The sequence below is a fragment of the Callithrix jacchus genome, chromosome 15 (assembly GCF_049354715.1).
Source record: "Callithrix jacchus isolate 240 chromosome 15, calJac240_pri, whole genome shotgun sequence".
Lineage (NCBI taxonomy): Eukaryota > Metazoa > Chordata > Mammalia > Primates > Cebidae > Callithrix > Callithrix jacchus.
The window spans coordinates 26,848,157-26,871,851 of NC_133516.1; the positions used below are offsets into that span (position 1 = coordinate 26,848,157).

The following is a 23,695-nucleotide window of genomic DNA, read 5'->3' on the forward strand; positions in this document are numbered from 1 at the left end:
TTTCAGTATAAAATTTGGGCCTTTATCCTCTTTGAAATAAAAACATAGCATGCATATTAGACTGTATTGGCACTAAACTTCACACACCATTCTTTTATTCCCTTCCAACTATTAACTTCTATTAAGCAAGACAGAGGGGATAATAAGATCCCCCTGCACTCCCCCGCCTGGCTGGCTTGTGTGATGCTTCATCCTCCGTAATTGCCTTCGGTGGCCAGGCTCTTTCCTATCATTAGTGTGCATCAGAGGCTCTTTGTCAGGGCCCGGCCACCTCCCAAGCTGCCATGCACCCCTTTTGCCATATATCCCTTTAATGCTATGGCCTTTCCCAGCCCAACCACTGGGAGGCCCTGGTCCACTAAAGTTCTTGTTAACAAGACACAGGGGATATTTCTGGATTTTTAACCCTGAAACTTACACTTGAACTGCTGGAGATGATTTCCTATTTGTTCATTTGATTGACCTGCTCTTGCCTCCAGAGAGCCCAGGCCTGGGTCAAGGGGACCCGAAACAGCACAGTGTTCTCAAACCTAGATCTATATAAACAACAGTGAGAATGCTGACTGCAAGTGCAGATTCTGAGGCCTCTCTTCAGACCTACTGAGTTGGAATCTTTAGGACAAATGGAAAATTAACTGGCAACTTTTTGTTAAGCTGTGTAATTATTTGCAAATCACTGAGTAAAGTGATCATTTTTCACTTTCTTTCAGAGAAGTTTCAACACAAACATATCTTTAACCTTCAATACCCTGGACTTTCTCTTAGGGCTGCTATGTACCCTTTGTGCAAATTAGAAACAGGAACCCTTCTTTCTGGACAGCAGCAAGCCACACAGGAGGCAAGACTAAGTCTGTGGGGCTGAGGATGGATTTCAGCCCATTTACCTCCTTGGCCAGGAGTCTTTGTGCAGTTAACACCCTACACAGTTGCACATGGCAACCCTGCTTACTCTGTGTTCTGATAAACAGAATAGCTACCTGATGTTGGAAACAGATGCTCAGTGCTGCAAAGAAAAATCAGCACTGAGACAAAGGCTCTCTCAGCAAGGCAATCTTTACTTCCTGCAGGAAGGGCACCTTCACCAGCCATCTTGCCACAAGAGTATAACAAACAAAGGAATGGCAGACATATTTATCCTTTATGCACTTGGGATTGTCCTTACTGCTGTGTCTGATCTCTGTTGGCGGGAGCCAGACCTCACAATCCAAAACTAAACTTGATTGGCTAACAACTTAAAACTTTTCTAAACAGGTAAAAGCAATGGAGAACAAAAAGGAAGTCCAAATAAGGAAGGGGCATAGGCTGTGAGCTGGGACATGCCTGTGAGCGCGTCCAGCACAGATATCTTGGTTAAAGTACAAGGACGTAGAATGTACTACGTGTCTGTGAGCATGTCTAACAGCTACATAGGATAGGGCTTAACAAAGAATTACTAGCAAAAAGCCAGAAGGCTTTGAAGAAAGTCTTTTAAAAAAAATTGTTGTTTCTAACATTTATGATTTATTCTTTAACAACAAAAGAAACTTTGAAGAGGAACTTTTCTACTTCCCACACTTAAGTACCGACATGTCTAAGCACAGGGTCAGCTTTTTCTTATGTAGTTATTATCTGTAATGCCAACAGCAACTCTTAAGGATTTATGTTGAGAAAACTGAGGCTTGGAAAATCTGATTTCCCTAAGATAACGCAGTCGGAAAGAAGCAGAAGATTAAGACCCATCCCAGGCTGTGACGTGGCAAGCCAGTTGGATGGATAGGAAATTATTTACAGTCAGTGCCTTGCTTCTTCAACAAGACCATAGGTAATTCCTTGTCCTCCTTCCCTTTGAGAAAACCATTAACTCTGGAACCTATGAAAAGGTCCCTCAGGCCAAGAGTTAGCTGCCTGTCTCTGCTGCTGAGTGAGCAGAAGCCTCAGGCCTCCTGATGATGAATGAATAAGTGTTTTGGGAGCACCAGGAGACCGGGGTGAAGGGCATGTGACACGGTAAAGCATTAACAATTGTGTGTTTATTATTAGCAAAAGTGTCACTTTTTCCAGCCAGCCACCATGATTAAAAGTCCAGTTTCTCTTTTCAGTTTGTGTAGGAATTGTGAGCAAAGGGCTGAAAGTGTAGGACAGGCCTGTGAACACGTCATGCTCCCTCCTCACAGCCTATGCCCTTTGCTCTGAAAGTCAGAGAAGGATCACGAAATTGGACTCAGCAAGGATTCCTTGCTAAAGCTGTCCTGTCCTCTGGATTATCAGCTGTTTTCTGTCTTCTGGAGTAATGAGCTGCCCTGAGCAGCGCTGACTTGGCTGCCAAGTGAGGTTCATGCTAGTTGCCACTTCTCCTCGGCAATGGTACCATTAGCCACGGCTGCGTTAGGAACCCCCAGAACTCAGTGGCTTCCACAGCACTCAAGTGTTATCCCAGGGCTGCAGGGCAGCTGGGGCTCAGCTAGTTCAGGGTTGGCTCAGCTGGGCCCCTGTGCTTCAGGCTGGGCTCTGTCCCTCCCCAAAAGTCTGTGGGTCAGCTGGGCAGCTGTGCTTCTCATGGCCCTCATTCCCCATGGACCAGCAGGGTAGCAAGGCAAGCTCTGCTCATGACAGCAGTAGAGGAGCATGAAGGCAAGTGAAAGCTTCTTCTTTTCACTAAGGTCTCTTGAGACCTTGGTTCCAGACTGGTGCACCATCCATCTGCCAAATTCTATTGACCAAAGTAAGTTCTATGGCCAACCTAAAGATGGAGCACAGAAGTAGGGTCCTCTCCCCTCTTTAGCAAAGGCACGTGACAGGAAGGAAGTGCAAAGGCATGTGACAGAAGACAGAGAGGAGGGTAAGAATGAGGGCCAGTAGTTCCCCCTAGCACAGCCCCTCATCTCCAGAGGCTCATTTGGTGGAGCTTTTCCCTCCTTGCAGGCAGCTGGAGCGCCTGGAGCCCCCTCCTCCATACGCTGTCCTCATCAATATGCTTCACAGGGCACAGAATTCACCCACCAGGCTGCTCACATTTTCAGAGAAAATCTGTCCCACATCAAATGTTTCTCATTCAATTCTCAAAAGCTCTTCTGTTTTTTCCAAAAATGCCTCCCTCACACTCTCAGATCACAACCTCAGTCTTGCTCCCTTTCTTCATTTCTAATAAAATCTGAACTATGCAGATTCTCTTTCTCGGAACCATGGTAGCTCGTTGTTGGCCCTTCCTTGAGTGGCGCTGGTCCTTCTCAGAGATGGGTCAGGGATCCCTAGACACGCTGTGAGTGCATCAGTAACTCTGGGAGGGGGCCACTGGCTTCACCCTTCATGACACCTCCTCATGCCCCTCACCACATGAGCAGCGTCATCTCCAGGGCCGTCCATCCTAGACCAAATGGCAATTTTGAGGGGTCATCTAATCTGTTGGGCTCCTAAAACTAGGTGGACATTCAAATCAGCTGGAAAGTTGAACACAAATTCAGATTCCTGAGCCTGGGCCTGGACAACAGCAGGGTGGGGCTGGAGGGTGAGCTCATTTGGGAGCTACTAAGTCACTTTGCCTGCCGACCCATTTCCATTTGGAGTGACAGACTATTCCAGAAGCTAAGTCTCTTACTATACGTTACCCAAATCACACATGGCATTATCAGTGTTATGCAAATTTTTTCTTTTTTTTTTTTTTTTTTTTTTATAGAGGGTCCTATTCTGTCACCCAGGCTGGAGTGCAGAGGCTCCATCTCAGCTCACTGCAACCTCTGCCTCCCAGGTTCAAGCAATTCTCCTGCCTCAGCCTCTTGAGTGGCTGGGATTACAGGCACCCACCACCATGACTGTCTAATTTTTGTATTTTCAGTAGAGACAGGGATTCACCATGTTGGCCAGGCTGGTGTCGAACTCCTGACCTCAAGTGATCCACCCACCTCAATCTCCCAAAGTGCTGGGATTACAGGCATGAGCCACCACGCCTGGCCTGAATGTCTTCTTATTAAAGCAGGAGATTCACATTCCTGCAGAATCTGCAGCCTTGTTCTTGTGTGACCACAGGTAATGGGAGACAGCTTGCATCCTCTGGCCCTAAGCATCCTCTTTGATTCTTTCAAGAATCAAAGTTGAATAAACAGGTTAAATAAACAGGTTCAGCATAGAGAGATCAGTCACTCTGAACTTTACCTGCTTTAGGGTTTAGGTTCTTCAGATCACCTACTAGGGTTCAAAACTGAGCAATCTCTCCAGTGACATCCTACCTAAGGCAAACTGTGAGGGGAGGGTGAACCCCCCCCACCCCCATCATCTCTGTGACTGTTTAAATAATTCTTTTGAAAGGGCACTGTGACCAGGAATTACAGACTCAGATTTAGACTCAACTTACTCTGACCTTCCTTCCCTAAGTCACTTTCCCCCTCTGAATCTCGGTGTCTTCCTCTAAAAAATGAGATGATTAAATTAGATCATCTAGAATCTTGCCACTCAAAGTGTGATCCATGGGGCTTGTTAGAAACACAGAATTTGAGGCTACACCCTAGACCTGCTGAATCAGACTCTGCAGGTGATTCATGTGCACATTACATTTTGAGACGCACTGTTCTATTAAGTACCTTCCAGGAGCCTCAAATTCTGTGCCTTTGAAACTGTGGTTACCCTCCTGTACCTTTCCTGTCATTCTCCTCCAGTTCCTTTTGTGAAGGCCTGTCTTAAAAGCCATCTGGTCCCTGGGCCTTCCATCACCAGCGTTGCTGCTGATTCATTGTGCCGCCTTCTAGGTAAAGAGGCCTCATGTTCTTTCATGCCAAGGATGAGGAGCCAGGAAATCCAGAGCAACTTAAAAGCCATGAAAAGTCAGGAAGAAAACTGTAGTTAAAATTCTAAGCAAGCCTCACGCGAGTCTGGGTCGCTAGACACGTCAGGATCACAAAATAGATTGAATGTTCCGAGAGTGGGGAGGGGCAGAAAGCAAGTGAGAGAACCAACACGAGGAAAATATTACAGAAGCATGCAGGACACCTATTTTCCACTACTGCTTGTCAAAAACATAGGCTGATATACACCCAGGAAAAAAAGCTTGTAAATTTCCCTTGTTCTTTTCCTTCACTGTTTTGAAGAGGAGTTGCCATGGAGTTGGAGCTGTGTTGATTGGTTATTTATTTGTGAATTGTTTCCTGAAACCGAGCTTCTCTTCTCAGTTTTCTGTTGTTCACTACAATTAACCACAGTTTGGTGGAAACTTCCTTTTCCCCCAAGCCAACCTCCCTACCCTACCCTACTGCACCTCCTTCAAAGGATATAACCACCTAAATTACAGCCTCCTAAACTAATGGAAGATATACTTTTCCTGTGCTCTCCCATCCCAGAGCCTTCTGATTTTTTCCCGCCTCTTTGTGGTAGCACATAAGCAACTATTTATTCTCATGTATTATTCTAAGGGAACATGGACAGTGTATGCATAAAACACAAGAGTTATTCTTCACTCACATCTCAAGGCTTAGTCCGGGAGCCAAGGGCACTGCAGAACTCTGAGACATTGGCTTAGAGGCAAACTGACATAGTCATGACAGAAAATAAGCAAAACGTCTGTGAACCACTGTAATAAGCAGTTTATTGAACAGGTCCTGGGTGGGCCAAGGTCTTTGTAATAAGAATTAAATGAGATAGTCTGCAGTCACCTTTCTGCAGGTAAGGAGACAGGTGAAATGATTAATTGCTCAAGGTCCTAGGCCCAGCAAGTAGGGATGCAAGCCCAAACCTGAGCCTCCTGGCTCCAAAGCTCCTTCCCTGAGCCCCTGTCTCATCCGTTCTGGCTAGGAAATGCCCCTTCCCCATCAGCCTGTTTCCCTGCATACAGTTTTGATATTATTTTCAAACTGGAAATTATTTCTGCTTAGTGTTCCAGACCAAGGTAGCAGTCTCCTCCTCTGGGGAGCCTTCCCTGACTCCCTGTCACCCTCATTCCACTCCTGGCAGCCTCACCAGCTCCTTTTTTTGAACGTAACAAGCAGTCTTCTCATAAGTGTCTTAAAATGAATTCTCCAATGATCTTTCTTTCTCATCATTAGATTCTGAGAAGCTCAAGACAATGTCCAGCCCTGACTAAACATCTGTGTCCTTCTAAGTACCAGGCACTGTGCCTGGCTAGAATGTCCATGTCTTTTCCTCCGTAAGATAAGGAATGTGCAGTTTGTGTTATAACAACCCAAATAAATGATACAGAAAAGATTAGCATGGCCCCTTCACAAAGATGAAATGCAAATTCGGGAAGCATTCCATATTTTTAAAAAATTTTCTTTAAAGAAAACCCAATCCAAATAGGAGGCATGTGCGTGCATGCAAATATGAATGGATATTTCCCTACACATGTGTTATATTCTATTGCAACCTTGTACTTCAACGTGTATAAATTATAGAAGGAGATGAAATAGCGAAGGCTATTACAGTGACTCACAGAAGCAAGATGGCAGGGACTTGCCCTCTGTGGCAGGAAAAACCTCTGTCAAAACTCAGAGCCCTCTGACATCCTAATTAACATTTCATAAGATGTCTAGGGTTTTTATTTTTTGTCTCCATCAAAACCTTGACTTTAGCCATTATTCATGCAAAACTGCTGTGAACAGGGGTCAGCAGAATGTGGCATGTTCAGAAAGGTGAGCAGACGTTCGTTTTTCCACGTGGCTTCCCTGTGACAGACAGCTCTGTTCTGAGGCTCAGAAAGGGAGAGAACGGACTCAGAGCACAGTGACCATGTGAAATGCACAGATCGCCCCCCCGGTTGGGCTTCTGGGCAGTTTGTACGGCATAGGGGTTAAGAATGTGAGTGAGCCTGGTTTGTACTGGATAGCCAAGTGTCTTTGGGTGATTGGAGGCAGTGAGGTCAGTTGTTCCCTCCTCCTGTGTTGTAAGAGTAATAGTACCTTCCTCAAAAGCCGCTAAGAGGATTAAGGAAGTTAGTAGATGTGAGGCATTTGGAACAGCAGCTGACACACGGTTAGTGCTGTGGTTGTTGGGCTCTTGCTGGTCTATCTGTTACTAGATTAGAGGCTCCCAGAAGGCAGGTCCCTCATCATCAGTTTTTTTTAAATATAGACTCTAGTATAATATATCAGGAGGGTGGGTATTCAATAAATATTTGTTAAGTAAACAGGTATTGCTCTTGGCCTTGGTGGTCAGGTTGGAACAAGTTGTGAGCTGATGGAGAGGTGGAGGCACAGAGCTTTGCGGAATTTAGTAAGCTCTATTTTGTAATCAATGGTTGTTTCTTAAAACTGTCCACAAGCCCTAAAATCACTGCAGGTCTAAGCAAAGGTTCTCAGCTGAACCAGTGAAAAGCAGTCATCCTCCAAATTCCAGAATCAAGATGGAGAATTACATGATCCATGACCATTCATTGATTCATTCATTTCTTGCCTCAGGTTTATTTGTACAAATAACACAGGAGGACCCCAGCACCATGCAGATGGCGGGCAGTAGTAGCGTGGGGCAGTTGCACCAGTCCTTCTGTCCTCACATTGGCAGACAGAGATATCTACTCTGAAGCCTTTGTAGGGCCTGGGAACCTTTGGGAGCCTGAGCTGGAACTGAAGCTGGAGCTGCAGCCTGGGCCTTGGTTTGATCCTTGCCCTTGGCCTTGTCCTTTGGCCGGCAGATCCTAAGCCCCTTGGCAATGTGGGCATGAGCATGCTTCCCAAGCTTAGGGTGGGCAGCATAGGCAAGTTGGTCGAGCTTGTGGCTGACACCCTGTGGGATCTTGGGCTTAATCTCCTTGGGCTTTACGAGGGCCTTGATGGCCTCGGCACGTGCACTCATGGCCTTGGCCTTGTTGGCCTGCATCATCTTTAGGCCCTTCTTGTTGTGCTTCTTGGCAAAGCGCATGTTCCTCAGGAACTTGGAGTCCGCCCCCTTAAGAGATTCGTATCATTGTGATCGGGGTTTCTTGATACGATTTCCGTGCCTTTTTCAGGACTGGTTGTGTGTGGTGTGGTTCTTGGACTTGGCCATGTCTGCACAGCCGGTCACCCATCCTCTCTGCAGCCTGTGTCCTGCCACCACCCATAAGTCACAGATGATATCTGATCCATGACCTTTTAACTACATGAATTCTACTTCCAGTAAAAGTAGTGGATGCAGATGGATGTTAAGGACACCTGCTCTTTTAAAAGTCCCACTGTCTCTCTCTTGCTGTTGTGTTATTACTAGAGCTGTAGCTAGGTCATTGCATCTTCTGCAGTTTTCAGGAAAGGGTCAGTGTGACAGAATGGGCCTTGCAGAAGGGAGAAAGCAAGGCAGGCAGAAGAAGGAGACAGAGTTAAACCTGAGTCTCTGCATTCATCCAATGAGCGAGTCTTGTCCCTGTGGTGACAGGTACCAGTTGGGCCTGGACAACTTGGTGTTTAGTCTGTACCAATACCTCCCCCTGGTTTAGGTCTCCCCTTGGCTGCCTAAACATGGGTAAGAGAGTGATGTGTCCTTGCACTGGCACAAAGGGGCTAACAGAGTCCTCAGAAGGAAGGCAGGGCGACCATCCCTGCAGGAGCCAGATTCCCTATGGGTCTGACTGCCCATCACGCCTCTGCCAGAGGAGACAGCCTTGGAATGGTTGTGGCTTCACCCAGCATGTGGAGACACTACTTGGTACATTTGGAAAGTTAAGCCAGCCATGAGCCAGAAGGGCAACTTGGTTTGTCTCAGCAGGAACCCACAGCTGCCATCACGAGCTGGGAGCCCTCAGAAGGGGTCCTCCCTGCTCATTTCCAGGAAGATTTCCCGGCTGATTTGGGTCAGGATCCCCTGCTGAGATAGCTGCCCTGCAGCTTGCTGTTGTGTGGGGCAGGGAATTGTTGCCATTTCAGGTGAACAATGAGGTTCTCAAATCAGAGAGTCCATATTGTATGTCCCCTCTATGTCTCAGTGCATGTGCGTGCTTGGTGCTGCCCTCAGTACCTTGGGTGGAGAAGAGGGTGTGAGGGAAGGATGAGGTTGATTAGCATCTTAGTTTGGATTCCCCTAGAAGTATAAGTTGTATGCCTGGGAGGTAAGGCCAGGCAGCACTGGTTAGGGGAGAGGGGAAGTGAGACAGGGAAGGAGGGAGGCCAGGACAGCAGAATTCACTGGAGAGTAAGTCACTGCAGCCCCCGAGGAGTGAGGGAGCTGGATGGGGGCATTCATACACCAGCTCCCTATGGTCAGTGGGTCTAGGCTGCTCCTGGACTGTTAATGTCCAAGCACTTAGAAGTGCAGGCCAAGGCAGCCTCAGGCCGAGAGTCCCAAGTGCACACAAAGCCCTGGGTGGACCCAGCAGGTGCCAGGGTGATGGGCCTGGGCAGCCCCTGCTACAGTTGGCTGGGGGAAGTGGTGTTTGCTTTTGTCTTTAAAGCAGATTAAGATTTAATCCATTGTACAAGAGGGAAAACCAAAAGTTGGAGGCAGCCCAAGTGTCCATAGACAGATGAATGAATCAACAAAATGTGACCTGTTTGTACAATGGAATATTATTCACAAGGAAGGAAATTCTGCCACATGCTACATGGATAAATCTTGAAGAGCTTATGTTAAATGAAATAAGCCAGTTGCAAAAGGACAAATATGTAATTCCACTCATGAGGTACTAGAGTAGTCAAATCCAGAGACAGAAAGTAGAACGGTAGTTACTAAGGGCTGTGGGGTGGCAAGTGGGAAGGTATTGTTTGCAGGGTACAGTTTGGGAAGATGAAAACGTTGTGGAGTTAGATGGTGGTGATGGTTCCACAACAATGCAAATGCACTCAACGCCACAGACCTTGACACTCAGAAATGGTCACAATAGTAATACTTACGTTAACTATATATAACATTTACCACGATAAAAGTAAAGAGAAGAGAAAGAGGGAGACGAAGGCCCATCATCTGAGTAACTTCTCCAGAGCTACTCAGTGGTTCTCTGGTGAGGTCATGAGGAGCCTGTGAAGAGGTGTCTGCTATGCCTGACTTCGTCACCTCCTCTCCAGCCGAGGACTCTATAGCAGGAACAGAGTAGCTCTTCCTGGGTATTATAGCTCAGATTGATTTGAGTCAAGAATGAGACTTTGTGATGTGTCAGAGAATAGGCCCCTTCAAATGACTCAGCTGGCTCCGAATTCCATCACTGGTTTTTGTCATGAGGAAAGTGAAGCTGGTGTCTTGGGGACCTACTCTGCATAGGAATGCTGCTCTGACCAGAGGAAGAGGGATTAGGTGAAAACCTCTGCCCTTTCGTTAATGTCTTACAGGCAGGTGGGCATGTGGACAGGTAATAAGTGACATTTAGGCAGAAACCTGAAGGTCAGGTTACTGAGGCTGCCAGGTAGAGGGGTATGGAGAGGGAGCTGGAGAAGGGCGAGCCATCCTCATGGGAGGGATGAAAGGTTAGAGTGGCAGAGAATGACAGGATCAACTTTTCAGTTTGAAAAAAAATACCTTGTGCTGCAGTGGATGAGACTGGGGGAGGGTGAGCAGAGGCAGCCAGTTGGGGAGTGACTACAAGCTTCCAGGTAAGATGTTGACAGGGTGGCTTGCACCTGAGCACAGAGGTGGCGTCACTGGCCTCACATGAAGATCCCCTAGGAGGGTCAGGATATAGAAACACTTTAGCATCTTTGGAGAAAAAATCTGTAAATCATAACCTACATTTAAGTAGAATTTGCAATATATTAATTAGTTGTAATGAGGCCAGATTTATATAGAAAACTGAAACCAGAAATCGGAAACCTCATTTTGGGTGGTTTGGAGGCCAACAGAGGTGGGGCTGCCTCTTACTGCACCTTCTCTGGTGCACAGGGCATTGAGAGACTCCAGGACAGGCTTTGCCATCTTTTATTCATTTATGCTCCTGTTGTAAAACAGAGACCATACTCTGTCTTTGGATGCTTTCTGTTTGTATCTCATTCTGCTAGATGCTTAGAGATAAAGAGCTACACAAAATAAAAAATTGTGTCTCCAGAGACCTTCAGTCTGACTAGGGGCTTTAGACAGAGGCTGGTTAAATGGGTGTCTTTTGTAGCTGTTCAAGGCAGCCAAAAGTAGGACATGATTAATTGTTTGGTGCTAAATGGAACAGAAAACACAGGACTGTAGGAAATGAATGGGACAGAAAATACAGGACTGTAGGAAGCCTCAGGAAGAGCCCCCGAGGGTTTTCCAAGCTAGATCGGGGCTCCAGAAGGATGCCTAAGGTTGGGACAGATCAGAGAGCCTTGGGTGGGCTCCAGTGACTCAATGGAGCTGCAGAGGAAGATTCATTCCTACAGGTGAGAGGAGGCTGCAGGCTGCCCTACAGCTAGAAAGGGACATCTCCACTGCATGCCAGGGCCAGGGACTTGTGCAAACTGGGTAGCCAAGCAGTTTTGAGCTGGTGCATGATATGTTCAATAGTGTTTCTAAGACTATTTATTTGCCACTAGAGTGAGAGACTGCAATGGAGAAGTCATCAAGGAGGTTGATGAGAGAATATCACGAGAGAATCAAGAGGTGGGGCGTGGATGGAGAGGACATGGAGGGGCAGATGTGCCCCGCATTGTAAACCAGCCAGGTGAGCTGCAGGCTTCTCATCAGGTGTCAGTGCCTGCACTGGATTAGACCGGGGGAGTCTAAGGACTTGCTGCACAATTGTAAGACTCTCTGAGAAGGAGTGGGGGGTGAACTGAAGGCAGGTAGAAGCTAGTGTCAGGGTGGAGGAGGGGGTAAGGGGTAATGGCCCTGGAAGGGGGTTGTGAGAGTAATATGAGTTATTTCAGGTATACTGACATGGTGTGTTGGGGGGCATGCAAGGGGAACTGTCCATCAGATCCAACAGGAAGAGGAAGAAGGGAAAAGAAATGGCCATTGGATGTATCTTTTAGAAGTCACTGGGGACTTCAAGAGTGTGAGGTGTAGCAGAGTTGTGTGTCGGGGCACAGGAGGAGACAGATGGCACACTCACTTGGGTAATTTGAGGAGAGTTTAATAAAGGGATCATGTACAGAGGTGTAAGTGTGGCAGCCAGCCTGCAGGGACCAGAGGAGGGAGCTGTAACCAGAACCTGAGAGAGCCCTGTGTAGAGAGGGGCCCTGAAGAGTGAGCCCAGGGACCCAGTGTCCTAACCCTACTCCCCTCTTGCTAGGAGAGAAGAGGGCCATTGATGAAGTCCCTCCCTACCACATGTCAGCCTTCTGGAGCTCAGGGCCTGGTGACAAAGGGAGGAGAGGGGACTGGGGAAGGGCAAGCAGAAGACATCACAACCAAGCTACAGGGTGAAGGAGACCGGGATGACATAGCGCAGATGGAGCGGCAGGTTAATGGATATGGTGGAAGCAGAAGAGGGTGGGTCCTGGGCAGCCCAGCAGGTGATGGTCAGAGGCTAGGAGCGTGGCTGTGGTGCTGTGATGGCAGGTGGGGGAGGGGAGTGAGGGTGACTAGAGACCAGTCGAGATGGGAAAGGGGTGCATTTGAATCACAGGTTATGTCACTGGCCAGTCCTCCTTCCAGAAATAAATAAATAATAAATAAAACTCATAATTAAAGAGAAAAGAAGAAATATACTTGAGTAACCCATGAAGACCAAGTTATAATGATGAAGAGTACCTAGTGAGCTCCCAGGAATTGATGAGCCTTTCTGTCCTGTAATTTGCTTTTATGAAATCAACAGGAATGAGAATTTGCAAACTCTCCCTCCCCTTAGTTTATTTTCCCTGAAAATCTGACAGAACTGGCTCATGAGAATACTCTCCTTAAACAAGTAGCCTGGTAGGATCCATTCTTCAGAATCTGCATGTTTGCAAGATTTGCCCTGGAGCAGGGCCACTCAGGCTTTCGTGTGCACTCGTGGGGATATTGTTCCATGTGTGTGCCCATTCAGCAGGTCTGGGGAGCCCAAGATCTGCATTTCTAACCAGCTCTCAGTGAAGAGCTGTCGGCCTCTGGAGCCACTATGAGTATCGAGGTCCTAGGAGACTTTTTCTAATGATTAGGATAAAACAAACAAGAGCCTAGATGTTCTCAGTGTAAGAACCAGATGGTAAACATCACAAAAGAAACACACCACGTAGCAGTGAGCTTGCTTCTACCCTGCCGCATCGCCCTCTGCTGCCCCTCTGAATAAATAAAGCCCTGCTTCTCCAGGAAATGTTCTCTGTTGGTACACACTGGGTGCCACTTAAAAGCAGGTGCTGCTGGCGGCAAAACCTTTCATGCACATTGTAAATTACCTGAAAAGAGCAGTGTCATCATAAATAGCTTGGCCGCCTTCTTTGCTGATTTCCTTCTTCTTGAAATAGTTCGCTAGTTCACACTAGATGGTTTTTTACCACCACCCCTCTCTCCCTGCCCCTCACATACTAGAAGTGGTTTCCTTCCACTTCTCGGGTGATTTGGGTTCATAAATGGAGGCAGACATTTCACGAGCTCCTGTAAATGCCTCCTTAACACTGCTAAGTGCAAGGCTGGTGTCCCCATCCATCTGACTGTTGCCAGTAAAATTTTTAAAAGGCTGGTCCCCAGCGTCCATTGCACTCATTAACCAAAGAGGCCTGTTACAGTTTTACTGGATTTGAAGAGTACAGCGTGTTTGAGGAGAGGGATTTCTCAGACCTTCCTCACTCTGGCCCTCCCTCACTTAGGAAAAGCCAATGGGAGGACAGCCATCAGGCAGCTGGCTTCTCAATTCCCAAGGGTTAGAAACTGGGACCTGCCTTCACTCACTGTCTATTGTTATTTAGTTCTAATCTCGAGGAGACAAGTTGAGAGCTAGAGGCGTAGTTATTGTCATGAGATAGTTTATATCGCACACCAAGGTCTATGAGGTGGAAAAACCTGTCTAACTGCCTCCCTCTGGTCCCACCTCACCCCCAGCCCCTTCCACTGCCTGTTCTTAAACTTGCTTTGTAGAATCCAGATTGGAGCATTTGTTAGCCCATGTGGTCTAGAAATACCTGGGTTCAGCCATCATTTTCTTCTCTCTTTCCTGATTGTATTCTTCATACCCTCTCAAGCAAAACAAGTTCACCTGTAATCTCTGGCTCATGCTAGATTGTGGAGACTTAACTTACTCCAAGTGGGATCACCCCCTCACTTCAGAAAGCCTGGGGGGAAGCATCGGCAGCAGCATCCTTGTGAGCAGTTGCTGTGTGCTGGAGGCTGTACCAAGCCCTCTACGGGCAGTAGCTCATTGCCATGTCAGATGCCTCTGTGAGATGGGGGTACAGTCACTTCCCCATTTCACCGAGAAAGGGACTGGGATATGCATGGATCAATGCATTTGACTCGGGGCAGTCAGTTGGGACTAGTGGGATTAGGCCTGCCCAACTCCAGAACCCAAGCTGTTAACTCTGCTCTGTAGCGCTAGGGCCTGCTTGAGCTGTTTACACCTTAGCCAGATGTGAAAGCCTCAATCATTCGGGGGTTTGGAAGTTCAGGTGACCCAGATTTGAACAGCTCCTTAATTAAAACACCCTAGTCTAACAAGGTCAAGGTCCCAACGTGGAACTAGGTAGTGAGTGCCCTCCTTTGAGTGTTTCACAAACATCTGTATCCAGATTTTTGTTAAGGCACATCCTTTTAATGAAAAGTCCCATTCCTGCCTGTGCACCTTTTCAGGGACCCTGAGGAATCTGTGCTTAGGTGCTCAGCTGGTACCCAGCTGCAGCACTGTTCCTGGGAGCCTCGGCCGCAGTCATTTGTCTTAGGAGAGTCTGGATCTGGTACATTCATTTCTGTCTGATTGAGTTAGGCACCTCATATATAAAACTGCCAGACCCTGCCTGGGGTGTCTCCGAAAGCTGGGGTATTTTGTTGGATTGAGCAAATTTACAGTTCAACCAAAGTCTGTTGTGTACCTTCTAAGTGCAAGCCACAGACAGGGTGAAGAGGAAAGGCCAGATGGATATATAAAGCACAAGCCCTGTGTCTAAGGCCTTAAGGACACTAGCAGTGACAACATATGTCAGTCCATAAAGCACAGCATGGTGGCTTTATAATGTGCAATGGATGGCTGCGGAAGGAGAGATTGCTGGCCAGCAGGGGACTGGAGAGGCCTCGTGGAGGAGGGTGGCATTTGAGATGATTGAAATGAGGCAACAGGACTCAGAGGCAAAGCCTTGAGGAAGCGGGGCATTGCAGGCCTCTTTAGGGTTTTGGAGCGTGTCTGTCAGCGTCTGAGGGTCTGAAACAGGGTTGCCCTGTGGGCTTGGGAAGAACCAGGTCTAGATCCTCTACTTTTAGCCAACATCTAGAATCTTCCTGCACCCAGAGCTTTGGAGGCATTCTCATTTCATTCTAACCCCCATCCCTCAGGGGTGCAGACTTCATTATCTCCATGTCACAGGTGAAGAAATTGAGGCCTAGAGAGGCTACAGGACTCACTCAAGGCCACATGGCTAAAAAGTGGCAAAGTGAGGGGTGAAGCCCCAGCAGGCCCTCACAAGTGGCCACGCTCCTTATCCAAGATTTCTGCCTCACGGTAATTAACCCTTCTCAGGGAGAACCAAGACTAGTCTGTAAAACCACCAGGCTTGAAAAGCACTGGGAGCTGCCCCTTCACCATGAATGAATTCATGTGTCTTCAGGCCAGATCAGCCTCTGAACCTATACCCTACATGGTACAGGAGATGGAGATGCCTCCAGGGTAGAACAGCCACACCACAGGGGCAAGTGACTGCCGGAAATGTTCTGCTTCTGGCCGGCCAGCTGGCAGCTCACTGGCCAGTGTTTGTACAGAGCCCCGCCAGGGAGTGTCCCGCCAGGGAGCTCCCGTCTCTTCTGAGCACCCTGAGACAAAAGGAGACAAGGCGTAGCAGATTAAAACAGTTGAAGGCACATCACTTGTGCCTCTTTGAGGCAAGCCATAAATACATAATTCTCGAACCTGCTATTCTGATTCTGGCTAATATGTTTTAACTGCGGTCTGTGGGCTCTGAAAAGCAGCTGTGAGGAGCAGAGCAATAAATTGGATTGTAAAAGCACAGGATAGAAAAATGATTGCAGCATTTTTACAATTACCTGGTTTTCCTCAGTCCACGGAGGAAAGCGTGCTTTCTCTTTGTACTTCTGCAGTAAAAGATGTATCCAGGTTAAGTCCGTGTCACTATTGTGTCATCATAATCTGGCATGTATTGATTGTTTGCCACTCATGGAGACACACAGCCTCCCAGTTAACCCTTGTGCCCACCAGACCAGGCAGGCTCTTCCGTCGTGTTTCTGCTTTTCATACAAGTCAGCTGAGACAGAGGGGCCTAGCAGGATTGAAAGCCACAGGGCTAGTAACTGTGGCAGCCAGGACCCCAACCCAAGGCACCAGATTCCAGAGCATGCCCCTCCCAAGAGGAAAAGTTTTGCTTTTGTGTTACGTTACTGTGAGGAGAAGGAAAATAGGTCAATTTTCATTCTTCAAATCACATTTTCAACAGGGATTTAGTCTCTGGGCCCTCCAAAACTCGAGCACATGGTCCCTCTAACTGGAGCAGCCAGGTCCCCTCTTTGTACTGGGGGCTGCCAGGACCAGTGCTTTGTGTGCAAGCATGCTGCTGCTTTCATTGTCTTCCTGCACATTATTAAGAATCCCACAAAAGTGAACTTAGATCCATTGTACCAAGTACAAGCCACTTTCTATTTTTTGCTCTTCTACTTAAATTTTCAAAGATTCTAAAATAGCAGTTGCCGTTTTTTACCACCTTCTCTTCTGAAATATTTAATTCTTCCTTGGGCGGTTTAACATTGTGTTGCCCAAGGATTAAGTTCCATTTTTGAAGAGAGTCTATTAGCCAAGGCATGCAGAAAATGGATTTCACCAAGTGGCAGAGACGAAGGCCGGCAGTGCAAGCGGAGAGAGACAGGGAAGCCTTGGTTTTGCCTTTATAAAGCTGCCTGCCCATCAGCAAAGCTGGGACCAACTGCCTTTATTAAACGCATGCTGATTTTTAAGAAGCAAAGTTTCCCTGCAAAGACTAATTTTAAGGGGATTAATGCTCAATGAATAATGCATTGGGGAAGAACTACTAGAGTAATACATAATTGGGAGAGGAAGAGTCAAAGGTGGTGAAGTATACAAGTCACCTTCCAGATGCAAAGCAAGTTGGAAAGGGATGGTGGGTCTAAGGCCAATTGGAACATGTGGGCAGCTCCCAACTTACCAGCTGGAATGGGAACAGCCAGGATCATGGGCTGCTGCTGCTTCTCTAATTGTCTGTTTATTTCTTTATTCCTTCAGAGTCAGGGTCCTGCTCTGTTGCCCAGGCTGGAGTGCAGTGGTTGCCATCACAGCTCACTACAGCCTCAAACTCCTGGGCTGAAGTGATTCTCCCACCTCAGCTTCCCAAGTAGCTAGGACGACAGGTGCAAACCACTATGCTCAGCTAGTATTTTTTTTTTTTTTATCTTTTTTTGTAGAGACAGGGGTCTCTCTATGTTGCCCAGGCTGGTCTCAAACTCCTCATCTCAAGCAATCCTCCTGCCCCAGTCTCCCTAAGTGCTGGGATTACAGGTGTGAGCCACTGCACCTAGCTTATTATCTGTTTTTTAATAACTGGTAGAGAAGAGGGGAGGGAAGAAATCATGAGAAAGGTGAAAGCCTGGGTGATGTTAGCCTTTTTTTTGTAGCAATGGTAACAAAGACTTCACGATTCCACTGTAGTTGTTTTGTTGTACTTCACCTGATTTTTTTTTTTCCTAAAAGCAAGGATATGGTTTGGCTTTAAAATATTATAAGCCTTTTAATGTGAAAGTCCTAATCCAAGCCTTATTTCTCCCTGTTAGATGATGAAGTCAGATGATGCTAATCATACGTATTTTTGTTCTTGTTTAGGTCCATTTCTGGCCTCCATTTCCCTCTCCCCTTGGGCTAGGCCCCGAAAGTTTGAAGTTTATTCCACTGCATAGACAGCTTTTTCCGACAGCTGCTTGCGGACAGCCGCGGTGGGTTCCGCAGTGGATTGCTGCTATTCTCCACGTGTCTTTGCCTTCTTTCCTGCTCTGTTCAGCCAGCAGGACCTCATGTAATCTGTAGTGAATGCAGTTGTTTGCTTCTTTGACCCAAAGTGTCAGAATTCATTCATAGTGGTAGAGGAAGAAAGGGACAGTTTCTTCCCTTAATCCTAAGTCAACAGAAAAGTTTCTGAGCCATGATGTTGGAAATGTTAGGAGTCTATGTGGGAAAATGTAATTCTTGGCCAATGAACTACAAGGCTGATTCCTAAATCCAGAGTGGGTAGTGATGAGTTGTTCACTCTTGCCAACTTTTGTTTTCTTTTTTTCTTGAAAAATAAAAGGGGCTTCTAAAAATTAAAAAGCAATTACTAGGATCCCATCTTTGGCACATTTCTGCCTTGCTACTGGCTCTTTGGGAGACACAGAGGACATTGTCTGTTTTCCACTTTGCTTCAGGATCACTGATTTCTAACACAGAGCTACAGGACGCCCCTGGACCTGGGGAGCTGTGAGTGCACAGGGCTTCCTGAGATGCGTCACAACAGGTTTCACGTGTAAAGGTGGGCACCCACCCCTCCTGGGAAGGCGGGCCCTCCAGCCCCCACATTCTTAACGCTCTTTCATCCCCAGGTTTGTAATAATCACAGGGCCAGGAACAGGATGGAGGGGGTATATGGAGAATGCCTCCCAACCTATAGTGCCTAGGGCTAAGGAGGCTCACACCTTGCTGCCCATTAGAATTACCTGGGGGAGGGAGAGCCTTTTAGAAACTCTCTTCCACACTCATCCTAGACTAAATAAATCAAATCTCTGGGGGAAGGGATGCAGACATCAACACTTTGTCGAACAGCCCAGATGAATCCATTGTGTAGCCACGTTTGAAAACCACTGATCTCAACACACCTCCTGAGGCAGCATTGGGAAGAGATTGATTCAGAATGATACCTGCCTGCATCCTAGTACCCTTGCATTTAGCAGGCCCTACAGATCACTGTTTTCCATACTTTCCCCGTTGCTTTTTACCTGTTTTTGACACATTTATTTTGCAACTTTTATTTTGCCTCTACAGTCAGTCAGCACGACCTTTAATAGTCATGTTTCTCACCAAGAAGGCAGTTTAAAGCTTTAAGCAGTATGTGAGCGTATACTCAGTCTGACTTAGCAAATCTGCCGTCTTTTAAGCAATGGTAACAAAGACCTCATGATTCCGTAGTAGTTTTGTTGTACTTCACCAGATTTTATTTCTAAAAGCAAGGATGTGTTTTGGCTTTAAAAGATTATTATAATTCTTTTAAAATTAAGGATGCCATTGACTTTGGGGCCAGAAAATTCCTTTAATTCCAGAATTCTCCCACCAGTGATTACAGTAGGTCTTTGAAGAAATTCTACTGATTTTTTTTTAAACATTTACATTTAAGGAGAACAGGTATAAAGTTGAAGTACTATGTGAAGCAGGAAGAACAAAATGGAACAGGCATCATGGCAATCCATTTGCCTCTTTTTTATTTTTAATAAGACTGTAACCAATAACGTGTTTATGTCTTCACCAGTATGCTTTCTAGAACACGTTATGGTATAACGGGAGGCAGAAATCTCTGGCTCAGCTTCTAATTCATCCACCAGCTAAACATGAAGTGTTAGCTCTAATACTATTTCATTTTATTAAGACTGTTTCTCTTCTGCCTACCTCACAGGGCTATTATATGGTTCCAAAGAGATATAGGTAAAGGCACCTTAAAAAGCCCAACACACTATGTGACATGATGTAAATTTTAAAATGTTATCAATTAAGGTCGCACTGTTCGCTGGGGTCTTTTTGTACATGGATGGGTACAAGGCTGCCCTAAAATAGGCACCTTAAGGACATGATCTAGCAGAAGAACAGAGGTTATAAGGGAAATTAATAATATAACCGGTAACTTTCAGTGCTGCTTCCCTAGTGGCAATGGGAATTTACATCATGACTTGCAGAGGGTAATTCATTGGTTGAAACATCACTAGCCTTCATGACAATGCTTTAAAAATGCCTGGCACTGTGCTTCATAGCAGAAAGGCCAGGGGAGTTGAGAAGAGTGAGGGATTCTCAAATAGTAGATATTTACATAATATTCTCAGTTTGAATTTTTCAAGTTATTTTTAAGTTAACTGAAGTTGCTTTATTGTAATATGTTTTATATGTAACATATTTTCTCCACCCTGAGGTTAACATTCAGTGTTTTGTCACAGATACCTTAGAAAGCAGAGAAGCGCTACAGCTGGTAAGTGCAATGCTACACCGTGGCCTGGTCGCTGCTGTAATTCACTCACTGTTGTGTGTTTATGCCACTGTTTAGGGTAGTAGGATGAACACATGAGGTAGTCCCTTATATATGGATATATTTACTTTTTTAAGAATAAACATGTGTTATGCTTTCAAAAAATCATCAAGGTAGAGGGCCCTCTTTTAGAATGATAGAGGTATAAGTGAGTGAACAATAGCCTTTTACTCTGTGTATTTCCGTATTGTTTCAAAAGTCTCTCTTCACTCACCTTCTCCCAACTTCATCTCTCCCCATGTCTGCTCTATCTCTGGAAATAACCACTGTTCACTATGTAGTGTTTACGAGTCCAGACATTTGCCATTTATATTCACATGCCTTTAAGAACAAAATCCAAAAATCAGAATATAGTCCATATCCCTGCAGTTACCAAATATTAACTGAGCACCTGCTGTGAGCCAGGCACTGTTAAGGTGCTAAGGACATAACACTAAAGGACATTAGAAGATGAGGCAAGGTTCCTCATCTCAGGTAGCTTGTATCCTAGTGTTTAGTGACTTAAAAAAAACTTTTTATTTTGAAATAATTACAGATTCACAGAAACTTGCAAAGCTGGTACAGTGAGGTCCCAAGGTCCTATATACCCCCTGTCCAGTTCCACTATGTGTACATCATGCATAACCACAGTACAGTATAGAAACCAGAAACTTTTCATTGGTAGTATGTCTGCATAATTCTGTGTTTTATCACATTTAAGATTTCTATAACCAGCACCACAATGAAGATACAGAACTATCCATCACCATGAAGACGTCCCTCATGCTACCCCTTTGCAGTCACACCCACTCCACTTCTGCTCACCACCCGTAACCCCTGGTGACTACTGACCTTTTCTCCATCTTATAATTTTGTCATTTGGAGAATGTCATATCAATGGAATCCTACAGTATGTGATCTTTCTTCATTGGCTTTTTATACCCAATGCCCTTGAGAGCCATTCAAGTTGTTGTGTGTGTCAATACTTCGTTCCATCCTGTGGAGTAGCATTCCATAGTATGGATGTACCACAGATTGTTTAATCATTTACAAGGATATTTTGGTTGTTTCCAGTTAAGGACTATTACAAGTAAATCTGCTGTGAACTAGGTTTCAGTGAGCTGAGATCGCACAGTTGCACTCCAGCCCAGGCTACAAACAAGAGCGAAACTCCATCCCCCCCCCCCACAAAAAAAAATTGCATTAAACTTGCATCGCTTTGGGCAGAATTGACGTTTTTACTGTACAAATTTTCATGTGAACATAAGTCGTACTTTATCAGGGACAAATGCCCAGAATACAATTGCTGGTCATGTAGCAAGTGTATGTTTAGTTTCTGAAAAAGTTGCCAAACTGTTTTCCAGCATGCCTGTACCATTTTACACTCTCAAGGGTGATATATGAGAGAGGTGGTTTCTCCCCATCCTCTCCAGCATTTTATTCTGTCACAGTTTTTTATGTTATCTGTACTAACAAGTATGTAGTGGTATCTCATTGTGATCTCAATTGCATTTCCCTAATGGATAGTTCTGTTGAGTATTTTTTCATGTGCTTATGTGCTGCCTATATATGCTTTGCAGTGGAATGTCTGCTCTTGTCTTCTGTCCATTTTCTAATTGAATTATTTGTTATTTTAATATTGAGCTTAGAGTGTTGAGTTCCTTGTTTATTCTAGATAATAATCCTTTGTAGAATATGTGATTTCTGAATGTTTTCCTTCCGTCTGTATATTGCCTATTCATCCTCTTAATAGTCTTTTGCAGAGCAAAAGGTTTTAATTTGTTAAAGTCCAATTATCAATTTTTTTTTTCATAGAGTCATGTTATGCCTAAGGATTCTTTGCCTAGCCCCAGATTCTGAAGATTTTCTCATGCTTTTTTTTCTAAGTTTTACAGTTTTACATTAACGTCTATCATCCATTTTGAGTTAATTTTGATGTAAGAGGTGAGATTTAAGTTGAGGTTCATTTGATTCTGTGAATGTTCAATTGCTCCAACACCATTTGTTGAAATGCTACCCTTCCTCTAATGAATTTCTTTTGCACCTTTGTCAAAAATCAATTGGGAAATAATTTGCATCTTTCCCTCCACCAATACCACACAGTCCTGAGTATTATAGCTATATCATAAGTCTTGAAACCAGGCAGATTGATTCATCTCACTTTATTCTTTTTCAAAATTGTTTGAGTTACCCAGTTCTTTTGCTTTTACATATACATTTTAAAATAATCTTGTCTGCATCTACAAAATACAGGGATTTTTGTTAAGAACTACATTAAGGCTGAGCACATTGGCTTATGCCTGTAATCCCAACACTTTGGGAGACAGAGGTGGGAGGCTCACCTGAGGTCAGGAGTTCGAGACCAGCCTGACCAACATGGAAAAACCCTGTCTCTACTAAAAATACAAAATTAGCAAGGTTTGGTGGCATATGCCTGTAATCCCAGCTATTCAGAGACTGAGGCAAAAGAATCACTTGAACCCGGGAAGGGGAGGTTTCCATGAACCAAGATCGCACCATTGCACCCCAGCCTGGGCAACAAGAGTGAAACTCCATCTAAAAAAAAAATTGCATTGAACCTGTATCACTTTGGGCAGAATTGACGTCTTTACAATGTTGACTTTTCAAATCCATGAACACAACATGCCTTTTCATTTATTTACACGTTTTATTTCTTTCATTAGCATTTTGTGGTTTTCAGCATCCAAGTTCTGTGCAAGTTTTGTTAGATTTACATATGTAAGAGAAAGAAAACAGTTTTTTTCCTCTACTCACACACCAGTCCACATAGTGCTCCTGACACCAGCTGTGTAAGGGTGTCTCCCCACATTCCAAGCAATTCTTCAGAAGACACCAGCTGGGTGTGCTATAATTCAGTTTAATTGTGACACTACCTGGTGATAACATCAGAACCCACAGTTGAAGGGCTCAATCCCTCAAAATTCCCCCTCCTTCAGATGCCAGTCACAGGTAGTAGGTTGTCATCTATAGTTCTGATTGACTGGCTATAAATCTGGGCTCCCACACCCTCTTATTGGGTTCTGTTAATTTGCTAGAGTGGCTCATAGAACTCAGGGAAACACTTGACTTACACTTGCTGGATTATTAATAAAGGATACAGATGGACAAGCAGATGAAGAGGTGCATAGGGCAAGGTCTGGAAGGGTCCTGAGCACAGGAACTTCTTTCTATTCCATGGAACTGGGGTTCACCACCCTCCTGTCACACAGATATGTTGCCAACCTAGAACACCTCCCAGTGCCATAGTTCAGAGATTTTTGTGGATGCTTCATCACATAGACACAATGAATTCTTAACTCTCCAGCATCTCTCCACTCTCTGGAGACTGGTAGGGTGGCTAAAAGCTCCAAGCTTAATTTAGACGGGCATAGTGGTACATACCTGTAATCCCAGTTACTAGGGGGGCTGAGGCAGGGGGAGCGCTTGAACCTGGGTGGTGGAGGTTGTAGGGATCCAAGATCGTGCCACTGCACTCCAGCCTGGATGACAGAGTGAGACTCCATCTCAAAAACAAAAAGCTCCAAGCT

General features: G+C 45.5%; 1 protein-coding gene and 1 non-coding gene across 6 annotated transcripts in view; both read left to right on the forward strand.

The window, feature by feature from the left end:
- Nucleotides 1–23,695, forward strand: part of LOC118147825 (uncharacterized) — a 127,925-nt gene that overhangs the window by 66,471 nt on the left and 37,759 nt on the right. The gene's annotated exons all lie outside the window — the stretch shown is intronic.
- Nucleotides 6,124–6,225, forward strand: LOC118148141 (U6 spliceosomal RNA). Its single transcript, XR_013527782.1, has one exon. It is a non-coding gene; the product is annotated as a U6 spliceosomal RNA (small nuclear RNA).